Raw genomic sequence first — 25,639 nt, forward strand, 5'->3', positions numbered from 1 at the left:
AAATAAGTTATTAGAGAATTTTTATTTCTCATTGTCTCTTAAATGAAGTTTAAAGAGCACCTACCTGTACCTAGCCCTGTTGTTCTGTCTAAGTCATTAGTGTATCCTCCTACAAAGACCCCTCACACCTGGATGTGTGCATGGTTCTTTCCACACTCTTCTCAAAATGCTTTCTGGCTTGCTTCCAGAGAAGCCATCAAACAGTAGGTTGTAATGGAAAACATTCTGTAGATTGTGTTCTACAAGTAAAAAAAAAAAAAAAAAAAGTCACCTGGATGTTCTGTACTTCGTGCAAATGTCTGCATTGAGATCCTGAACAGCTTTCTGTTCACTGTTTCTCCTTGCAACAGAAATATTTTTTCCTCCACAACAGGACAACTGAAGCTGTGTGGAAAAATTAGATTTTTAAAATCTTAGGATGGATTATTTCATAGCTTTTTTGAAGCAAAAAAAGGCAATCTATCACTATATATTCTTAATTCTTAACTGGAAATTTCACATAGAATCACTTGAGTTGAGCCCATTTTCACATGCCAAATTTATACCTTTTTGCTAACAATTGCTTTATAACATTCTTAGAAATATTTTCACTGATCATTGCATTTACACCTGCATAGTAGCCATCATTACAACTTTTCCATAAAGTGTGTGCACACACAGTCTGTCTTTACTCTTTAGATCATATTTATACTCATTAATAAATGGGGATTAAAGTTCAGTTATTACATGCAGATTGGCATATGCAATCATAATTACAATACTATCAGTATCCTCCTCACTAAGGAAAGTTTATTTTATTTCCTTACCATTTAAAAACATACCATGTGACTAGTGTGTGTGTGTGCTTAAAACATGTTACTTATTGATCCATTTAAGTAGCATTTAACTTGTTTACAAATGTTATGAATGATTATCAGAGGTTACAAGGAGATTGTAGTTACTGACTTGAAATGAAAATTTCAAATTTTTATTGTCTTTTGTTTAATAAAGGTTTTAATTCTTAATATACACATCTAAAGAAAAACATACTCTATATTTTCTACAAATCAGAAATAGTTTTGGGAAAAAGAAAAAGAAAAAATTGCGACAAATATACTTTTACAAGTATCTTCAACCAAAATTATTTAGATGCTATTCTGATGAACATTATTATACAATCTTTAATAAAAAAGCCTTAAAACTTTTATTAAAAATTATTTTTGTTGCTCAGTATTTATTATTTCCAGGTGAATAACTCTAATAAATGTGGCAATATATGCATACATTTAACATATAACATAGTCTTTAAAATCAATAATGGAATATTCTTGAATGTGCAATCACATATTATTGATTTAAAATACTTGTACTGGGCACTGACAATGTTAAGGTCTTCAAAAGTCAACAATAGACTGAGAAATTATGTGAATATTCTAACATCAAGAAGCTCACCGTGACTACTCTCTCTTTCTCTTTATAATTTCTTTATCTGAAAATACATATTTTTCATGTCAATGTGACATTTTATACAAAAACTAATAATAAAAGCAATAATCGGACTGAGGAATATCTCAGTGGTAGAGGACAGTTTCTCATTAATTTTTGAGGCACTTGGTTCAATTTCCAGCCCTCAAAAAAAAGAAATTACAATAACAATAATAAGTATGAAGTTAGGAAATGGAAAAACCTTCTAAATATTTGACTTTCAAACATTTAAAAATTCAAATTATTAGCTAAATTTTTAAGTAACATAAAAGTTTATAGCTTTTATTGGAATACCAAAAGGGAAATTTGTTTTTATGTATTATATATGGAAAACACCATCTATTTTGACTGACCCTGAGATAGAGTTATACTGTGCTTGTGGCAAGGCTTCCAAAGGCCGGATGTATTTATTCTTATTTCTGTAAAATCTAATATTAGTCAAGAATTGAAGAGATTCTTACTGTGCCTTCTAGAATTAGTTCCTTTTACTACATACCAACAGAAAGTGAAATATGTGATGCTTACCAACCTTCAAGGCTATGCAATGTTTAGACAGTCCAACATGGAATTGTGAATATCACATTAGAAGTATCAAAGTCAATATAATCATTGTTTTTCTTTCTGCATGAAGAAAATAGAGTTTTTAAAATGTAAAGTTAAAAATTAAGATATGTTTTTGTATATTTGGGAATATATATGTATACAATAATAATTAATTTCAAAGGAGGCCATGAATTTGAATGAGACTGAGGAGAAATATACAGGATAGTTTGAATGGATAAAGGAGAATGGGCAAATGGTGTAACTATCTGTTCATCCTTCAAATAATAAATAATTTAAGACTTTTTCCTTTTGTTTATTATTTCAATACATTCCCTCAAGACTCTATTTTAGCAATTGCTTGGAAACAAAAGAAAATGGAAATACAGAAAAAACACATTAAGAGTTTTGGCACCGGAGAGATGGGGACTTCAGCTAAATGCTCTTATTCTTCTTCAGAGCACTGAAATTTGATTTTTTTCTTCTTTTTCTTTTATTGAAAATGGATTATTTTCTCATACAGTATATCCTGATTATGGTTTTTCCTTCCTCTTTTCCTCCCAGTTTCTCCACACCCCCCTTTCCACATTCCTACATTCACTTCCTATCTGTCTGTCACTAGAAAACAAACAGACTTGTAAGGGACAGTAATAGCATAAAATAAAATATAATAATGCTATAAAAACAACATATATTAAAATTGGACAAAACAAACAAAAAGAAGGAAAAAAGTCCAAGAGGAGACACAATGATCAGAGACCTATGTGTTCACACACCCAGGAATCCTATAGAAACACTAAGCCAGAAACCATACTATATATGCAGAGGACCTGACACAGTCCTGTGCAAACCAGTGAACATTGCCTCAGTCTGTGTAAGTTCATATGAATTTTGCTCGTGTTGATTAAAAGATCCTTGTTTTCTGGGTGTCCCAGAAAACATTCCCCCCTCACTCTTCCACTCTTTCTGTTCTCTGATTGGCAAGATTCCCTGATACCTGAGGGGAATGATTTGAAGGAAACACCCTATTAGGCTGAGTGATCTAAGGTCTCTTGCTCTCTGAACATTGTGCAGCTTTGATTCTCTGTATTTGTTACAATCTTTTAGAAAAGGAAGCTTCTCTGATGATGGCTGAGTGTCACAGAATGTCATATTACTGCTACTTTTTGTTATGATCTTTTTAGGAGGGTAGTATATGTTTTACCCTAGGTCTCCAGGTTCTTGGTTGAGAATTTGTGTTTTATCATCTCATAGATGCCTGCAGTGACCTGTCCACAGAATCTTATGTCCTTTTCTGGCCTAACTGGTACGTTCACTCATTTGCTCATACACCACCACTGCTACTACCACACATACATATGTAGCTAAATATAAAATAATTAATCTTTTAAAGCATTCAAGACGTTATGAGTTCTGTGGTGAGAACTCAGTTATGAATAAATGTGTTTATTTCCCTTCATAAGGCACTTATTTCTGAGTCTAAAGCAGTACTTATTCTTCCTATGGTAAATGCAATCAAAGATAGAGATTCCTGCTCTCTTTAAATTACCCAAGAAAACCCATTGTATCTCTCATACAACCAGTTTCCTATTTCTCTCCCTCTACAAAAGATTTCCTCCACTAATTGTACCATCACCATCTTCCACATGGCACCTGCTCTATGTGATCATCTTTTTTTTTTTTTTTTTTTTTGGTTTTTCGAGACAGGGTTTCTCTGTGGCTTTGGATCCTGTCCTGGAACTAGCTCTGTAGACCAGGCTGGTCTCGAACTCACAGAGATCCACCTGCCTCTGCCTCCCGAGTGCTGGGACTAAAGGCGTGCGCCACCATCGCCCGGCCTGATCATCCTTTTCTTTGTTTATTTTGTGTTGTTGTTGCTGCTGCTGTTGTGTGTGTCATATATATACAACCCGCTGAGACTAATTTTTTTGGTGTGTATAATTTCAGGCCTGACCACTCTGCATTTGGCAACTAACAAGAGGATTGATTCCTATAAAAGCTAATTCTCCTTTTCCTAATGGTTATATATTGTTTGAAATTTTTTCAATGGATTGGGTCCAGTGCAATTTTCTGCCTTCATTACTAATATGTTCATTATTAATGCCATTTTTCTTGCCTTGTTTGTGTGGCCATTTCTAAGAGAGACTGTTTCTTAGTAGACTTTCCAAATTCTGATTCTTACTCTCTTTCTGTTCTTCTTCCTCTAAATTCTGTGAGCTATAGTTGCAGGAGCTGGGATACAGATATACCTCTTGGGTCTGAGCTCCCTACAACTTGTAGATTGCTATGCAGTTGTGGTATTTCTGAGATGCCATTTGCTGTAAAGACAGATTTCTTTGATGTGGGGGTAGCTATATTTATCTGTGTGTATAAGGATAATATTTAGAATATAGTAAGGAATTGTGCCGATCAAACAGTGTTCTCAATAAATTCTTATCCAAGATGTCATTGTTTTTTACCGCTGAGTAGTACTCTAATATGTATATATTCCACACTTTCTTCATCCATTCTTCCATGAAGGGCATCTAGGTTGTTTCCAGGTTCTGGCTTTTACAAATAATTCTGTTATGAACATAGTTGAACAAATACTTCTGTAATATGATAGGGCATCTCTTGGGTATATTCCCAAGAGTGGTATTATTGGGTCCTGGGGTAGGTTGATCCCAAATTTCCTGAGAAACCGCCACACTGATTTCCAAAGTGGTTGCACAAGTTTGCATTCCCACCAGCAATGGATGAGTGTACCCCTTACTCCACAACCTCTCCAGCAAAGGCTATCATTGGTGTTTTTGATTTTAGCCATTCTGACAGGTGTAAGATGATATCTCAAAGTTGTTTGTTTTTATTTGCATTTCCCTGATCGCTAAGGAGGTTGAGCATGACCTTAAGTGTCTTTTGGCCATTTGAACTTCTTCTGTTGAGAATTCTCTGTTCAGTTCAGTGCCCCATTGTTTATGAAGGCACAGGCACACCATCATGGATGTCAGGGCAGGGGTTAGCTGGGGTATGAGTTAACTAAATGCAGCCATGATCTCTTCCATGGTAACAAAAGTGAAAGTAGTCTGGGATTTTGCACTCAGTCAGGGTCTTTTGGTTTTTCTTCAAGAAGAATATAGCAGTCATTCCAACATTTGTAACCTAAAGAGGTAGTTTCTGGGATTGGAGCAATGGCCTTGTAGTCAAGAGCCTTTGCCAATGAAGAAGATTCAGGATTAGTTCTCAAAACCCATTTGACAGCTCATGACTATTCGTAAACTCCAGCTTCAGAGAATTCAAACCTTTGGTCTCCATGGCAAGACCATCATATGCACATATTTATACATAGCCAAAATACATGAGCATATAAATAATTTTAGTAGATCTTAAGATAAGATGAACATTATCTACACTGTACTTCATTTCATGATTCTTAACGGAGCAGGTAAGAAATGAATAAAGTAGGGAACTTTTGAATATGTCACCATTCGATAAGAACAACCTGAGATATGAAAACACAATCTCAGTTCCTTCAGAATAAAAGCAGGTTACCAGGTTTAATGCTACATATTGGAAACTAAGGAAGATGGACCAAAAAAAAAGCCCTTCATATTTGTAAAAAATAAGATATCAGTTCACTCCCTTTTCTGTTTGAAGCAAAAATTGGGACACAAAAGAACCATTCCAGCTTAATTTTGAGAGTCTAGGGCTCCTTCATTTTGATGACTTCCCCATCTATCTCTAGAGTAGCTTTGTGGGCTTGATGTTTAGATAAAGCCAAAACGACCTTAGATGTTTAGAATAAGAATCTATACACAAACGATTGTGTAGGCTGCATGTATCCTAACTGAAGTACATTTTACTGCCACTGCTCACTGAGCAGTATCTCACAGTGACTTACACTTCATAAGAGAAAACTAATTTACATATCAACATGATTTACTAAGAAAGACTTCAATTTGTTCCTTGTACATTTTGTTTTTTTTTTCTTGTAGTTGTTTTTAAAATATGGCATATAAGCCTATACATTATGTTAAAACAATGGACTGAGAAAATCAGCTGTCTAGCTCTTTCCCTTGACAATAAAATGTGGAATATATAATTATTTGTATTGATAAGGAATGCTGCTATGAATGATCATCATTCCAAATCTAGAAACATAAGACAGAGCCAGTAGCTAAGTCAAATTATATGGAATTTACTCATGGAAGAGAAGTTTTCATAATAGAGGTTTTTAAATATATTAATAGTAATGGAGGAACAAACTCAGTTACTATATATATACATTAATTACTGGGTTTTATAGTTTGAGAATTAGTCTTCCTTGTCCACCTGACTGGGTTTAGAATCATCATGGCAACTCTTCTGGCCATGTGAAAAAGCTATCCAGACAAGTTAAACTGAGGGGAGAAGATCAACCCTAAAAGCAGTTTTGCTATGCCATAGCCAGGGATCCTAGACTGAATAAAATGGTGAGCAAGATAACTGAGTGCTAGTGTTCCTCACCTGCTTTCTGACTGCTGATACCATGTAATCTGTCTCATGTTCCAACTTCACATCTTCCTTGCTTCTATGTTCTCTTCATTCCAACTGTGAGCCTTAAAAATTCTTACCTTCCTTAAGTTGCTCTCATTAGCTATATATCACACCAATGAGAAAATTAATAAATACATATGCTTATGGAATATTTTTTGCAATCATTATAAACATTTTGCCCTACAAATATCTTTTATATTGAAATTTATCACAAAATAAACAATGAAATAATAAAGAATTTTATATGAGCACACATTCTCATGACCAAGTGATAGGAGAGCCTAGAACACAGAATAAATGTGGTTTCAAAGACATTTATCTTTATCCTATAATGTCATCTTTCTAAATAATAAGCAAACTATTTTTAATGAACTACAGTTCCTATAACATGCAGCTGCAAACTTATACAAGGTAACTAGCTACAGTTTTAAACTTCTGAATTACAGTTTGCTCTTTAAGAAAATACAGAGAAAAAAAATCCAGCACTTCAATGTGGAAGAGTCACATTAGACCTTAGAAAATTAATATCTTGCCTCAGATAATGATGCTTAGAGAAATGATTTTACATGGATCCTCTAATCCAACTACTTTGAATACTGAGACAAGCAGGTTGTTACCAGTGCATGGACAGTCTTGAATACAAAAATGTATTGCAAGAATGCAATGAAATTAATATAAAGTAGAATAAGTAAAAAGCACATGCTTGTCATATTTTATCAAGATGGTGAGAAAGAGAGCATCATGCTTCTAATTTATTTTCATTTTTTATTAATACTGTGTGCATTGAAATGAAAGAAATAAAATCTTCAGTGCTTTATGAATCAATAAGAGAGGTAATGCTGCGGTCATGGGTATGGAGAGCTGTGGCTTCAATGTGAATATGAATGGGAAGGAGCATGAAGAGTTGGTTGCAATTTGTGGAATCTTCTCCCTACTACAATTAGGAAAACAGTTTTGAAAGTATCATGACTTTATTTTGAGCAGTCCAAGAAATTTGAGCAATAAAGGTCCTGTCAATTTCATCTTTGTTACACTGTAAATGGAGACTGTTTGGCCAACAATTCATTCATATACCTAGCTAGCTCTTACATCTTCAGTTAACCCATTTATATTAATCTGTGTATCACCATGAGGTTATGGACTACCAGTAAGTTACCAGAGGGCATCTTTCGCCTTAGGCAGCTACATGGTGTCTATTTGACTCTGCCTACTCTTTCTATATTATCTCTTCCAGCCTGGGTTTATTCTGCCTTGTCATAGATCAAAGCAGTTTATTCATCAGTCAATAAAAGCAACACATAGCCAGCCAGCCAGCAGGGGATATCCCACTTCATCCCATTTGCATGAGATTTTTTCTATTGTTGTTTATTCTTTCGATACACACACACACACACACACACACACACACACACACACATATATATTTGGTTTTTCAAGACAGGGTTTCTCTGTGGTTTTGGAGCCTGTCCTGGAACTAGCTCTTATAGACCAGGCTGGTTTTGAACTCACAGAGATCTGCCTGACTCTGCCTCCAAGTGCTGGGATTAAAGGCGTGCACCACCACCGCCTGGCTTTCTTTCGATATTTTGACAAAGTGGGTGAATCAAAGGTTGTTCTAAAATGAATGTTTTCTTAAGGGAAGGATACACACAAGTCCAGTGTGGGGGAAGAACAGAGGCAAGTACACAAGTCATGTTGGACAGCAGAGGTGAGAAAAACCTGCATCTGTTGACTTCTGAGAAGAATTATTGACTTTGCAATTCCAATATCATTATCAAAACTAGAAGAGTTTATTTAACATTTATAAACTAATTTTTCTTACATATCTAAGCTTATTCCTATGTCTTTCTTCTTATTGATGCAATGTTTTTAGAAGGATCTTACTTTTTAATATTTTAAGTTGTTCAAGAACTGCAAAAACTGAAAACTAATACTATAATTGAAATGAAAATAAAAATATCATTTAGTAATGAGCAAGAAGCAAAAAGAACTTCCCAATTTATTTTATGAGGTCACAGTTGCTGTTACAACTAATCCACACAAAGATCCAACAAAGAAAGAAAATTACAGCAGGCAAACTTCCTTTGTGAACACTGATACAAAATTCTCAATATAATACTTGTAAAATAAATCCAAGACTATATCAAGAGATCATGGATTATAGTTATATGAGGTTTTTTATTCCAGAGATGGAAGATGGTTCAACATTTAGAAACTGGTAAAAAGCAATCTAATAAATAAACTAATTCAAAGACAAAAATTACATAATCCTTTCATTATATTCAGAAAAGACCTTAGAAAAATTCTAACACCTTTTCATGAAAAATTTCCAAAAATATTACAGCTATAAGGTACATACCTCAATATAATAAATGTGGTATATGAAAATTCTATGCAATATCAACTTAAATAAAAAGAAACTTGAATAATTCAACTAGTATCAGCAACAAGGCAGGGTTGATTACTAACTACATACCTATTCAAGATAGAATGTAAACTCTTAGCTGGAAAAATAAGACCACTAGAAAAAAAATCCAGGGGATAAAAATTTGATGAGAAGAAATTAAAGTATCCTTATTTGCAGATGATATGGCCATATGACATATGCCTACAAAATTCCATTAAGAAACTTATATACCTTGAAAATATATTTCAGCAATGTAAAAATACTAATTCATAATAATCAATAACCTTTCTATGAACAAATGGTAAAGGGATGGAAAAAAGTAACAAAAATTTTCACAATAACATCAAAAATATAAGGTATTGCTATGTGTTGTTTGAGCACACCTTTAATCCCTGACATGTGGGAGACATAGTCAGGCAAATCTCTGTGAGGCCAAGCCCAGTCTGGTCTATTGAGGGAGTTCAAGGACATAACCTATCTCAAAAAACCAAAAACTCAAAAAATGTGTGTGTGCATGCAAGTGTGTGTGTGTGTGTGTGTGTGTGTGTGTGTGTGGTCTATGTATGTATGTATGTATGTTTGTGTAATATATTGGGGGTAACTCTTACTAATCAAGTGAAAGACTTATATGTTAAAAACTTCAAGAACTTGAAGAAAGAAATTTAAGAAGATATCAGAAGTTACAAAGACTCTCATGCTCATGGATCAGAAGGATTAACAAAGCAATCAATAGATAAATTCAGTAAAATCATCATCAAAATTCCAAGACAATATTTTACATATTTTGATAGGACAGTTTTCAGCTTCATTTTGAAACACACACACATACACAAACAAAGATAGACAAAAATAATCCTGAATAATAAAATAATTGCTGGTGGTATCACTGTCTCTAACCTCAAATCATAGTACAAGACTATAGTTATAAAACACCATGGTATTGGAATAGATCAGACATGTTGATAAAGGGAATTGGATTGAAGCTCAATGCATAAATCTATCCAGTCATAGTGACATCTGATTTTTGTTAAAGAAACCAGAAATACACCCTGGAAAGAACCTTCAACAAATGGTGCTGGTCAAATTCGATTACTGAAAGTACAATAATACAAACAGATCCATACTTATCACCCTGAACTAAACCCAAATGCAAGTGGATCAGGGACCTCAACATCAAACCAGATACATTGATCCTGACAGAAAAGAAAATGGGAAATAGCACTGAATTCATTGGCATAGAAAAAGACTTTCTGAACATAACAGCATTATAATATATATGAAGATTAACATCAATAAATGATACCTCACAAAACCAGAAAGGACACCATCATTTGAACAATGTATCAGCCTGCTGGATGAGAAAAATTTTTTTCTAACAAATATACATTTGATAAAGGACAAATATCTAAAATGTATGAAGAATTCTAAAGTTAGGTGTTAGGAAATTAAAACTCAATTAAAAATGCTGATAATTTCCTCAAAAGGAGAAATAGCTGTGAAACACCTAAAGAAAAATTTGTTATACTTAGTCATTGGAGGAATGAAAATCAAAACTGCTTTGAGATTTTATCTTATACCATCAACATGGTTGAGATCAATATAACAAAAGACATGACAAAGTGAATGAGTATTTGTAGTAAGGGAACACTCATCCACTGTTGGTCAGAATGCAAACTTCTATGGCTATTATTAAAGTCAATGTGGAGGGACCTCAGAAAGTTATGAATGCTATACCTCAAGTTGCAGCTATGCTAATCTTGAGTATAGACCTAAATAATGCTTCATCATCCTACAGAGACAAGTACTACTTGTACAACAATGGCCATTTCTTCTCTCTTCATAATAGCCAGAAATTGAAAACACCCTAGATGTCCCTAAATAAATGAATTGATAAAGAGAATGTGATACATTTACACAATAAATAGTGATCAACTGTTAAAACCAAAGTCCTGAAATTCCCAGGTAAGTTAATCGAGCTAGAAAAAAATTATTCTGCTTGAGGTACCTCATACCCAGAAAGACAAATATGGCATGTATTTGTTTTTATGTGGATATTAGCTCTTAAGGCAATGATAATTCATCTACACTCTTTATGAACACAAAGGTTAGGTGTGAAGTAGGGAAGGGTAAAGACTAGTGAGGGCAGGGGGCAGATAAATCTCTTGAAGAAGAGGAAATACAATAAATCATTATGGAGTTGGGAGTGGAAAAATGGATGGATCAAGAAAGGTAAGATCCAGGAAGAAGGGGATAAGCAGAGGTTACGGAGAAAGACAGCTTATATAAAGGACATTTGAGTGTGGGGTAGAAACTTAATATAGATAGCAGAAACTACCTAAATTATACACATATCTGAAATAGCCAAATAACAAGGCAAACAGAATACCAAATAGATATCATTTGCCACCAAATGAAGCTTCCAGTACTGAGAATGGGTTTCATTCAATTGAATTGTTGGTTCAAGAGTGCCATGGTAACCCCAAACAACCCAGGTTATCTGAATCTATAGGTTGTTCTCCACAAACTAACAATACGCTATTGATGAAGACAACACCTATGCAACTCCTTGAATTTGGAGAAGTAGAGCTTGTGCCCACCTAGAGTTTTCACCCGTATGGGCTACTGTTATAGGAAGTAGGAGGCACTCTGTATACTCTAGTAAAAAAAAAAATCATAACAACCCACTCAACTACAAACTCTTTGATGAACTGGTGTTCTGTTTGCAAGATATTTGGTGCAATAGTGACACAAAGCTTATGGGAGCAACTAACCAATAAATTATTTGAGTTATGACCCAGTCCAGAATATGAGATCCCTTCCTTCTGCTGCTTGCGTGACCAACAATTTGATATTAAATAGTTCAGGGGGTCTAGGGGAAGCCAAATTTTATGGATATGCTAAAAAATTTATCAAGAAAATGACTTCTAATGACATTCTGCTATGCTCATATATTATGCCTTGCTCTATAATATCATAGTATTTCTGACCTATAAGAACAAATACAGATTCACAGCCAGGCACTGTGCAGAGGGTGAGATACATCAGAACACTCAGCTCTAAAGGATCTGTCTCCATCAAATGTGTTTCCCTCCATGGGTCAGGGAACTGGGCTATAAAAGAGGCAGAAAGAATTTAAGAACTGAAAAGGATGAAGAAAACCACAGAAATAACAGTTTTCTTTTTAAACATCACAGGACTGATACAAATGCAGACTCACAGAGAATGAGGCATTATGCACAGGGGCCTGAGGAAGCTGCATCGGAGGGATCCTTAAAGTGAATGTATGCCTACAGCTTTAACCCAGACCCTATCGCCAATACATAACAACTTGCAAATGAAACTTTAGTTTCTCTAAGAGAATCTTTCTGGGGAAACAAACTATGCTAAAGGGTAGGCTGCACATGCAGGTGGAGCTGGACAATATGAAGAAACAGGGAATCTTCAGAGGTTCATTGTCTCATCATGTTACAACAGGACTTTTCTTTTTCAATTTTCTTATTTTAATCTTACACACACTTACACACACAAGTACACCCACCACCTATGTCTTTACCACATACACACGTCTTTACCTTACAGGTTCTTTTCATATGTATTAAAGATTCCTATTGTGCTTTTATAGGATTCCCGAGTATCAAAATTAGTGGGTTTTTTTGCATTTATATCTGTTTCTTGTGTCATTCTTATGTTCCTTTCCTTCTATTTGTTTGCTTTCTTCTATCTTAATGTGGTTTTATTTCATTTTATTTTTAGCCATTTCAAGCCTCTTTGCTTATTAATGTGAGAAAGAAAAGAGATGGATCAGGAATGGAGGAGACATTGGGGAGAAATTAGGAGCAGGAGAGGAATGGGAAAATTTAATCAGGATATAGTGTATAGAAAAATACTTATTTTCAATGAGAGAAAAAAGATCAAGAAAACCTTGTTTAAAAAATTTTAAAGAAAATAAACATTTCTAATTAATACATTTTTCAGACCTAAGTACTTAAAACACTATAAAATTGACATAGAACAGAAAAAGAAACATTAGAAATGTAGAAAGTTTGCATGTGGGTTTAGCAAAAAAATGATTTAGAAAAAAAGCAACACCTCTGGAGTATTGCTGCACTGCAGTGAGGAAGAATGATCTGTTAATGAAGATATCTATAGGAACATTATAGATGTCCTAACTCACACTGCAAGCAAACTAATAATGAAAACTATAAGACAGTGAAAAGACAAGAAATACAAAGAACTGTTACGATAACTCACATTCATGAAGAAGAACCTCATATATATACATGCATATATATATACATACATACATATATACATACATACATATATATATATACATACATGGAAAGCAGACATACCCACACAAGATTGAGAAGGGGCAGAAAAACAGGAGGAGAAGCGAAATAAGGAAAATGAAAGGCAACATGAAAAAGAGGAGAAGGAGGCACAGGAGTGAGATATTTATGAATCTGCTAAGTTAAGGAAAATATAAAACAGACCACTAGATATTCAAGGAAATACAAATTGGTATTGAGTATTGTACATATGTAAGCAGAAGGATAAAGACTCATATTTCCATACCAACTCTTAGAAGAAATCATTGATGGCGTGTAGTGAGATGCCTGAGATAGCTCAGAGGAGAAGAGCAGATATAACTGTCGTTATTCACTCAGAGGTGGAGAGCAGATACAACTGTCGTTATTTTCTGTGGTTGGTTCCAAGCGCCCACCTCTATTTGCTGAAACTTCCTGTTACTTTGGGAATATCTGATGCTTCTGACATCCATGGTATTATGTGCATATATCTGGACACAGATATACATACATATTAAAAATAATATTAAAAAAATAAACGACAACATAGAACACAGAGACCTGTCATTTGCTTCCAGTAGCAAATAAAATGGATGTAACTAATATGTAAAACTGGTTTTACCACATGTACTAATGATGAAAGCTTAAAAGTCTCCCTCCTGTATACATATATTTAAAAATGCATACATAAAACAAAATCTCTCTCTATAAACTTCATAATAATCCAGTCATGCCAAAACCTTGATTTTTAAACACCGGTGCCCCTAAAATCTTCTTGTCTACAACAAAATCACAGCCCACAGTGTCCCGAGATGATCCGAGGCAAACCTTGAGGGAGTACCAAGGAGGGAACTGAGGATTATTTGCTAATTTCAGCACACTGTTGCAAGAAACCCATTCCAAGGTTAACATTCAGTGTTGAAAGTAACATAGACATTGATGCAGACAGTCTGAACTCATAAACTGAGGAAAGAAATTGTGAGTAGCACATGCCTCAGATCTATATAATCTAGTGCTACTTGTATGTTATAAATAATTCAAGTGAACTACTATTAGTACAAATAATAAAATCCACAAAATGAAATAATTTCAGTTTCATAAATCCCAAATCATGGATATGATAAAAAAAACATAAAAGTTCTAAAAAAGCATGGGAGAAAACCGGACTCTCTGAACGAGGCAGACAATGAGGGTTGCTGAGAAGCAAAAAACAATGGCACTGGGTTTTGATCCTACTGCATGTACTGGCTTTGTGGGAGCCTAGGCTGCTTGGGTGCTCACCTTCCTAGACCTGGATGGAGAGGGGAGGACCTTGGACTTCCCACAGGGCAGGGAACCCTGACTGCTATTCGGGCTGGAGGGGGAGGGGGAGGGGAGCGAGGGGAGAGGGAGGGGAACGGGGGAGGGGGCGGGAAATGGGAGACGGAGGTGGGAGGAGGCAGAAATTTTAATAAAAAAAAAAGTTCAAATGAACATGAACTCTACAAACTTTTTTAGTTGTAGGGTGATAATGTTCCATGAGAGGGAACTAGGTGATGTATACAATAACTCAAAAGTATGAGTATAAGTATTTTTAAAGAAATAAAGCATAAATACCTGTATGAATCCGAAGAAAAGTTATGCTCTCACACACACATACACACACGCGCGTGCACATGCACAGAGAAGCTGAATAAAATAGAAATTATTAAAGAGAAATTTAACAAAGAATTTGGACTGCCTCCTTGAAAATGATAAACTTTATTCACACAAATACTTCGAAAGAACTATTATAAATATGTTCAAGGAAGTCAGGAAGGAAATGAATATTTGCCAAGAGAAAAAAGGAAGTAGCTAAATAAAATAAGGTAGTTAATTTAGAACAATAAAAGAAATTCAATAGAAAGGTAGAATTATTAAAAAAAATAAAATGAAATGATGGGGGGGCTGGAGAGATGGCTCAGTGGTTAAGAGCACTGCCTGCTCTTCCAAAGGTCCTGAGTTCAATTCCCAGCAAACCACATGGTGGCTCACAACCATCTGTAATGAGGTCTGGTGTCCTCTTCTGGCCTGCAGACATACACACAGACAGAATATTGTATACATAATAAATAAATAAATAAATATTTTTAAAAAATGAAATGATGGTAGAAATGAAAAAGACTCAATAAGTCAAATGACAAATACCCTGAATGTCTCACCAATAGAAGAGAATGTAGAGAGGGGAACAATAGCACTTGAAGACAAGATCATAAAATAGGGTCATTCAATCAAGATTAATGCTAATTTTTTAAAAAAATGAATGAATGAGACATAAAAGAATGTTGGTAAACCACAGAAATACCAAACAAATTATGAACAAATAAGAAGAAATAAAAATTAATGTCAAAGGTATAAACTAATTCCAATAAAATATCAAAATAAATTTCATAGATCTTGAGCAAAATAAACCTAATTGGTAAAAGAGAAATGTAGAATACAATAAAGGCAGGATCAGAAAAGGACCTTTCATCTCATATTACACACAAAACACTAAAATGTGTAATGAGGAAAATACATTGAAAGATACAAGAAGGTCAAGTCACATTTAACAGCAAGCTAATGCTTAGTAGCTGATTATTCAATGTAGTTTTTCTTTTTTTTTTTTTTTGAGAGAAGATCTTGGAAAGATGTATTTCATGTTTGGAGAAATCAGAGCTGCCCCTGCAGACAACTGATTCTGACAAAACTGCCTGTCATAAAACACTGGCGAATAATACTTTCCAAGGGCAGAAGCAGGCTAAAACACTTTATGACTACTAAGTCAATGCTACAGAGCACACTGGAGAAAATTCTTTGGAATAAAGAGGGGATAACCATTTATAACATGTTATGAGGTTAAAAATGTCATAGTAGGACTTAAGCAAATAAGAACAAAGAAAACACCATAAAATCAACAATTGACAGAAATTAATAAATGCCTTTGAATATTACTTTAGATATTAAAGGCCTTAAATACTTTCTCCCAAGTCTACAAACTAGTGAACTGAATTAGAAAACATAGTTATCCTTCATCTGCCAAGTAACACACAATCATTAAAGACAGATATTGTCTTAGAGAAAAGGGATAGAGCAAAAGAATCCTTAACAAATGAAACCAGGAAACAAAAGTCTGACCATTCTGATAAGTGAAAAATTAAACTTCAAACTAAAACTGGATAGGAAAGAAAAACCTTCATGTTGATCAGGGAACAATCTGGAGAGAGGGCATTACAATATAGATATAAAACAGCAAACACAATTGCACTCAAATACAAAGAATAAATATTACTACAAACACAGTCACACATTGTGAGAATATGAGGCCATCTCTACATATGGAAGCTCATGTTTTGTATTATAAACCTGGTCAATTCCTTGTGGATAAGAAAGACATAAGTTTAATGGGGAAATAACTACTGATAGTTTTCTATAATAAATATGTTGTACCTTTTAACTAAATAGATGTATTCCTCGAGCTAGCACTGCCAACATTTTGACTAAAGACGTAGAGAAGCGTTTTATTCAATAGGTGGTACTTTCTGCTGAGACTCAAAATTTAATGAAGTATTTGACTGAGCCCATGAATGCTCAGTCTTACATCAAGCATTTATATCAACCACTCTGAACGCTCACGCAAAACTGTGGGGAAAGAATTAAAAAGATGGTAAAAGTCCGTAGAAATGGTGGCGTGTTTGGAATACCATGTTTTGGGTAATATGCCATTGCACTCTTGATCTCACAGTATTTATATCTTTCACCACAAGACCTGTATAACATTCGATTATCAGCATGTGATCATGGAGGATGGGATCTCATGAGATTCCCTCGCTCTCTGAGAGTTTATAAGGAGCTGATGGTTGCTGTGGGAGGGAGAGACATTGTCTTTAGTGGTGTGCCATGGTTAAGTTGCTCATGCTCCTAGAAATATTCTTTTGCTCACACTGCTTTCAACAACCCTACTTACACTCATAGAGTGGATCACACACATAAACAAACACACAAAGACATGTTACTAAAGATGGATCATTTATAGGATGAGGGAATCATGAGAAGTTCAGGGAAATTTCTGTAGTCTATGGCTGCTATAGCATTAGCTTTAGGATACTGAAGCTGGGAGGCAAGAATTCTACCATTGAACTACCACGCCACGATCCACTAATGGAGGGTAAATATAATCAAACACAGTGCATATATGCTGGAAAATATTATAATGAAACCTATTGTGTATAATTGATGTGTGTACATAAATTATTTTTAAACCAAAAAATAGTAAAAGAAATGCATACATATCTTTACCATAAAACATATAAAAGAAACTTGATAACATCATTTGATTGTAACATAGTTCTAAGCTAGAAAAAAAACAGTACAATAACTGTATGTCTCTCATTGGCCTGTCATTGTTTACATGCTGAATTTAAGTAGAGAAGAATGTCAAAGTTCCAGTGAATGTGACAGTTTTCTCTAAAACATATATCATTCATTCATAATCAGTATTTCTCAAATACCATCCCTTCTAAGACAACCTGGAAAAAGTTTCTGTGCACATTCCCCATGGAATAATAAACTAGTTAATTTAGCATTTATAGTATCTTAAAATTTCATGACGTCTTATTGTTCTATTTTTTTCCTCTTCTTTTTCCTGTTCTTCTTCTCTTCTATCCTCATCATCTTCTTCCTGTTCTTCCTCCTCCTCTTCCTCCTCCTCCTCTTCTTTTTCATAGTGTTCAATCACACCTGTAATTCTATCTATAGCTTCCCCAAGTTCTACATATGTATAAAAAAAACCTTCCTAGAATCATTTCTACAGCTAAACTTACAAGAGAGTGAATAGAATACAAACTACTAAATATGCAGTTTTAATAAGATTGTATTTGAATTATCTTTGCACCTGATTTGTTGTGTATTGAAGTGTTCCTACATATGACGGACCGAAAGCACAGTAGTGCTAAATTTGTATGATGTCATTACTATCTTCCCTTCCTGTACAATAATAGTTACTTTTTTGTGTCCACTTTTCCTTTTGCTTTGACTGCATCCTTTAATTTAAAGCAATGTAGCAAGGTTTCATTCATCTTACTTTATAAAGGAATGTGTTGAAATTCTCTGTGGCATTGATATAATCATCAAACAATTCAGAGGAGACTCCCATGTTTCTTAATAAGTGACTGATAAATGGAGACACAGAAAAAAAAGCAGTTCAGTGGGGAAAATATATAAAATCTTCTATGTTGGGATACATAGCTCAATCTAAAGAATGTCTCTACTCATTTCATATCACCTTAGTATAATTCCAATTGTTGTTGATTTTCAATAACTTTGTCCTTATACAGTCAACTAGCATATTGACTGTATAGCATATTATTAACTGGCATAAAAAGAATATTTGGCTGGTTTCTATCACTAGAGGTCATTGTGATACTGAGCTAGAAAAAAAAATGTGAGGAGTACAATTGGAGTGGGTCAAAGAAGAAGGTTTATGTTATTTACTTCGGCACAGAAGCCACATCTATCTATACCAGAAAGTCAAGGGTTCCGGAGCTGTCAACAGAGAGGTGATATCCACCAGAGCCTGGAGCAATGGTGAGTGATGAACTGTATTCCCCAAGGACACTTGACATTTTAAAACCGTGGTGCAAGGCACATTTTCTATCCTCCAAATCGATAGACCCTCTTAGTTAGTGTGTTTGTCTGTTTGTTTGTTTTGCTGTTGACATTTGTGCTTTAGCAATCTAAAAATTGCCTATTCCTCACCCCAAGTAAAACAGACTTTTCACATTTTTGGAAATTCAACCCAGGGAGCACAACACTGGCTCCATTTCATGCTCGGCTCAGCTTTAAGACTGTTTTTTCCCGCTCTGAGAAATCCAGCACTACCTTTCCAGGCTGTTTCCTGGAAGAACCCATTTTATCTCATAAAACTCCACTGAGACTTTAAGATTGAATCTATGAAAGGCTGTTTTTATTTTTAATCACTATTTTTGAACACCACTATTTCATTCCTTAACCACTATTACATACTACTTTTTAAGAAAGATTTGGGTAGCATTTTTATTTATTTTATACTTTTAACAATGCTAAAACTTAGAATCATAAAGATTAGGCAGATGGAGATATTGGCTATCAGATTTCTACTATTGTGTAAAGATAATTTTATAAAATTAATTTTATTTTACTTCAATCTCTCATCTGTTGTAGTAAATTGAGAAATCACTGGTTTAAAAGTATTAGGTACTAAAATAACCAAAACAGAAATCATATCTTCACCAATTATTATCATGCCTGAATGAGGTCACTGAATAAAAATTAGCTTAAGTATTCCAAGATTTACTTATAGCTTTTCTCTACTCTTTAAAATCTACCAAACTTCCAAAATGGGTCAAATTTCAGAGAACACCATACTCTGTGGTGTCCATGCCCAGATGATAAAAATTCAACAAATCCTTTCAGGTAAGCAACAGGCAACGGGGCAGTAGTGGGGGGAGGGGGGCTGAGATTGTCAGAGAGATAAGACCAGACAGAATACTGCCATGGCACAGTGGTTTTCACATATGACAGGAAGTTGGACCTATAAAATCTTAACAATATGATCACCTAAACAACTGACCAATTACAACACTAGTTGACATGACAAAACAATTGGAATAAAAATCAGAAGGCATAACTTCTAGATGAGTTAAGGCAATTAATGAGTGTTAACAGAAGAAGAATCATTCTTCCCTAGGACAAGCCCCTTGAGATGTTATCCAATCAAGGGTCATCACTAAACACATGTATATATGAGCAATACTAAATTGGTTCATATATATACATATATGTACATACTTTCATACATAACTTACATATTTATATACTATATAATAGTAATAAAATATACATATATAAATTAGTATTATAGAAACTGGTAAGTTGCTCATGTTCCTGTAACTATTCTTCTGCTCACATTGCTTTTAACAGCCATACTTACACTCACTCTGTGGATCACAAGTACACACATGCATGCACACACAAAGACATGTAACTAGACTAGCAGGAGGAAAAAGATCAGAAGAACTGCCAGGAAATTTCAGTTGTCTAAGGCTATGGTAGCATTAACTTTAGCCTACTGAATCTTGAAATCATGAATCTCTAATGGAGGATAAAATAATCAAAACACATTACTTATATGTTTGAAAATGCCATAATAAACATATCTGAAAGTAACATGATTCCATAAGTTATTTTTAAAAGTAAAAAAAGGTAAATGACATGCATATATATTTTCACCATAAAGCATTTATAAAAACCTTGATAGCATAATTTGATTGTAACATAACTGTAGACTGGAAAAAATCAATAGTGTGTGTGTGTGTGTGTGTGAAGAGACAGAGAGGTTGAGAGGAGTAGGGCATAGAAGATGGGATGGGAGGAGTTAGATAGGGAGAAGGTGAGAGAGAAATTGTGTGAACACAATTACTCATGCATGAAATTCTAGAAAGACTTTATAACATCTATCCAGTTTCTACATCTTTTCTATGATGAAGAAGTCATGAGTTCTGCTTTATACCCAACAGACATCAGGAGACATTTGTCTATAAAGGAAGTAATCTCCAACTACAAAATCACCATGGTGATGAAGATAATTGCTAGGCTGTGGATGAAACCAAGATTTGTCAACTCCCTGGTTTGCTATCCTCTGACAGAACCATGTAGAACTATTTAGGTGGTTTTTTTTTTTTTCTCTTCACTTGTTTTGCGTTTGAAACAGTTGTAAGCAAACAAATGCACTGAAACAAAAATACCATTTTGATAAAAAGGGCATGCTTTCCTACGAAGAATGAAGACTTGCTAGATAGATTTTGTCTTTTCTTTTTGTTAGGTTCCAGTTAGGATGTTACACAGTAGACCCAAGTTTTCTTGAGTTCTGGTTCTCTCTGCTTAAGTTATAATCTCAGTTCCTCTTCCATTTCCACTTATCCTATTTAGCAAGATCAGTTACAAAATAGTTATACAAACAATGCCTTCTAATGAATTCTAACGAACACAATCCTCTGGATTTTGGGAAACAGTCCTCAGTTGCCCTTTGAGAGTCCTGATTCCTTGGTGCATGTAGAGAGGTCTGAATAGTGAAAGCTGTTAGGCTTGTGGCTCCATGTGGGCAGTGATGCAAGAGAAACTGTTTTCCTCACACCCAAAAAGCTTTATATATGCTCCTTATGAGCAAAATAAAGTAATAAAAATTATTAATAAGCCTATTATCAATCAAATAATTCGGGAGAGACAAATTAGAATGTAAGGTTTGGAACCAAGCTCTCCTCAGAAACAGTATAGTAAGTAATCTAGAATTTCATTATTGACTAGCTGCTTCCCCTTCAAGGATCAGGGCACCCCTAGATACAACATATTGGTAGCTTCCCCATACAAAAATGCATGATAAATAATATGCTTTCCTCAGGGGACATTGCCTTTCACACTATTTGGAAATCAATAAAGGGACAGAGTCAGCAGCAACCATTTAACATAAAACAAAAGACTTTGAAGATATTCTGCTCTAGTATAGAGCAAATAATAGTTTAAAATTATTTCTTTCACTTGATTAGCAAACTTTTCAGTACAGGAATTAAATCTATTCTATTAACTGTTCTCCCTCCTACATGACCACACTTCCTCTCATGCTTCTGGTACTACAATGGAGACAGGTGTCAAAATCTCATATTGAACATATATATATATATGTTCCAAAATATTTAGATTACATAAACAGCTTCTCAAACCCTCAGATTAATTACCTTCTAAAAGCAAAATAGAAATAGTTTTTGTTTTAGCAATGTACTGTACTCCATTTCTCTTTTGCAGGCAGATAACCAAATTCTCTGCAGTCTGCATATATGCCCGACATGCATTAAGGTGTCTCCCTGGTTGTGTTTTTGTTTCCCCATCCTTTTTCTCCTCAGTATAAGTATATGGGAAGTTCCCTCGATATTTGGGAAATCAGGTGCAGGTTTCCAGTGCCACCAATCTCATATATATTAGCATTTCATACCTCTTAGACATTTGTTCATATTTTCCTAAATTCTTATATACTTGAGATACTAACTGGATTATTTGACTGATGTTCATCCAAATGGCCATAAAATTAACCTTTACTCAACCCTTCTTTTCATTCTATTTCAGTACCTGACCCCAGACAGTGATACTTCCTATAACTTTTCTGGCTAAAATCACATTTTACATTTTATCTGGTCTTTGCCCAGAGGAAAGGTCAATATATTTACCAGATGGAACACTGATTTATTGTTAAGACTTTGTTGTTTATGAGGTCCCAAAGTTTCACATAGTGGAGATTCGGGCTACAGTGCACCAAGATTAAAGGATTGCAGTTAAACCTTGTCAATCCCTTTCTCCGGTATCAACACAGAATCCCTCTTACCTTCCCTGCTCTGGTTCAGCTCCCACTGGCAGTACAGTTTATCTTTTGATTCCACCTGTGTTTCTGCATAAGATGTACCTTCACACCTAAAGTGCTCAATAAACTAGGAGTAATGGGCAGTTCCACTCTTACAAAAATTTGTTTCACCCATTCCTCTGCACAACTTTATAGGTGTTTATTAAATTGTGAACCTAACATAGAATTGGCAGAGAGATTCTTCTTTTTTCCCTAATCTTAAATGAAGTCACATCATTCATCTTTTTCAAGGAGAAATGTAGAAATCAGTAGGGACAGAAGTGAAGCGAGGCATTTGGATCTAGGTAAAGCAGGCAGTGGGTCCATCCAGGTCATTTGCCTAGGCCAAAACAAAATCATCTGGATTGTGATACAATTGCATTAGGGAAGAAATGAATTATTGAAGCCATTTTTATTTCTGGTGAGTAGTCTCTTCATTTCGGTTTTCATAATCACAGGCTGCTCAATAGACTGTGCCATGAGCCACATGTTCAGTATTATATTTGTTCCATCATAGCCCTGGAAACCTTTACTGGATTTCTGGGGGGAAAGAAGAGTATATATAATTCACCAAAATAGTAGAATAAGCATGACATTTATTTTTAAATAAAGCTCATTTTGTACAAAAGCAAACACAATCAAAATGATACACTGCTTTAAATTCTACTAATTAGGATATAAAAGGAAACATCTTGTTTTCAGTTGAACTTGTTACCCAGTTCCAAACTCCCGAAATGTTAATTTGTGGTACACACAGAAAGCCTTAACATGCAGTAGCCCCTGGGATGATGCCTCTACATCTGAAAAACCAAAGTAAATGTTATTTACTTAATCTTTGCTTAAACTAGAAAAATCACTAAGTTTGGGTGTTCAAATCTTTTCAGAATATAAACTTAAATTTGCTGTTACTCATCTAAGAATGACATCTGTTAGGTGGATTTAACTAAAGTTCCATATTCACAGGAAATAGAATTAAGGATTGCTGTTCAGTTTTCTACAGTAAACTAAAGGGTTTCCTTTCACTGCTCCAAGTCTTGAGAGTAATTATGTCTTGAGTAAGTGCTCATTGGGTTCAGGAATGGGTTGTTCTGGAGAGACCTTCTGACAATCTGATTGTCTATGGGAGTCGCAATATGAAGAATATGAAAAAAAGATTTATCCTATCCACATCAAAATCATATGTTTTTCTTTCCTTGTGATTAAAAATAATAATTAAGCTCATTTATTTTGCATAGGACATGATTGCATTAATGAGCTTCATTAGTTCTAGAAACTGAGATACATGTCTTAGCCAGAGATGACTCAGACCCAAACCTGAAGTTCCAAAGGTTCAAAGAATAGTATCTTTTAATCAGTTTTAATTTGTTTCTTTGTCTCGCTTCTTTCAAATTTGAGCAATTACTCTTTACCAAGGAACTGGAAGGACAATAAATTAGACGTACACATTTATGTATACAATTCACATACATAATACACACATATATTTGTCTGTATGTGCGTATGTGTACAGGCATGTATGGAATAAACACACATATGTATTCACATATGTACGTATGCATGTACACAAATAAGTTTTTTTTTAAATTCATTGTGATAATGATTTAGTTTGTCACTGTGTATTTTACAAGCATGGATGAAATTATCCAAAGAAATAAATATTTCCAGAAGACAGGCAATCAGTAATTTGAGTGCATTCATATTCCATTGCATTTCTCACTTTAGGATGAACAGGAGATGATATCTAAGGAAATGCAAAGAATTGAAGTAGAAAAATATGGAGGAAGCTAATGTGAAAATAGGCCTTCAACCTTTTATTGTCTGCCTCATGGAGAAAAAAATCACCTGGAGTTGATGAGTTCTATTGACTCTGCATTACATGTTGATTTTATTATTCCTGGTACAAATTAGTCAAGTACTTATCATGTTAAAGAGAATACACATGCAAAGGATAAACGGAGAGAAGATACATGATACTAGTCTCTTATCTGAAACAAAAATGGCTCTCTCTGTGAAACTATAGACAAACAACTTATTTTGCCGGAAGCCACAGTGAGAAATGCAATGTATCTGTCCTTTAATTAGGCAATAGAAATCCATGAAGCTGCATTCACTTGGTTTTCAACTGTTTATTTTGCCTCAGTAAAATCCATGGACTTGGAAGGAGAACTCAGCCATAATTAAAAGTGTTATTGAGCTAAATACAATTAACAATGCTTACCTCATTATATAATGCAGTTGGCACCAGAAGTAGAGTTCAAACTAGCTTCCTTTTTTTCATTCTTGTCATCAGACATATTTATGAAAATCTCTGATGTGATTTAGCAATGGCCAGTATCAAAATCATTCATGGAAAATGGATGACTTTTGGACCATGACAATCAATTCCTAGGTGGCTTGACAGTGGTTACTAACTTTGGAGGCAATTGAATTTGCTTTCAACTTCATCTCCTACTTCCATGAAGGGAACACCCACAGAAGCAGTTTACCTGAGATAATGGGAGCTCACTAACTTTATCTGGACAGGAAAGGAACAAGCAGAGGTCCAAACTAGACCCTCTGAATGTAGGTGACAGTTGTATGGCTAGGGCAGACTGTGGGGCCACTGGCAGTGGCATCAGGATTTATCCCTACTGATTGTATGGGCTTTTTGGGAACCTATTTTCTTTGGATGGGTCCTTACTCAGCCTAGATATAGTAGGGAGGGTCTTGGAAATTCCCCAAAGCAATATGCCTTACCCTCTATGAGGAATAGATAGGAGGTGGGGAGAGAGGGTAAGTAAAAGATATGGGAGGAGGGGAAGGAGTGGGAACAGATATTGGTATGTAAAATGAAAAAAATGATAGTTTGTTTTCTTTTTCAAAAAAATAAAAGAAAAAGAAAAAAATTATCCTGCTTTCCTCCTGGAAAACCTTCCACTATTTCTTTAAAATTCATGGCATATTTGTAGAACTGTCGTTACCTCTCTTTCTCTCTCTCTCTCT

The sequence above is a fragment of the Microtus ochrogaster genome, unplaced genomic scaffold (assembly GCF_000317375.1).
Source record: "Microtus ochrogaster isolate Prairie Vole_2 unplaced genomic scaffold, MicOch1.0 UNK9, whole genome shotgun sequence".
Lineage (NCBI taxonomy): Eukaryota > Metazoa > Chordata > Mammalia > Rodentia > Cricetidae > Microtus > Microtus ochrogaster.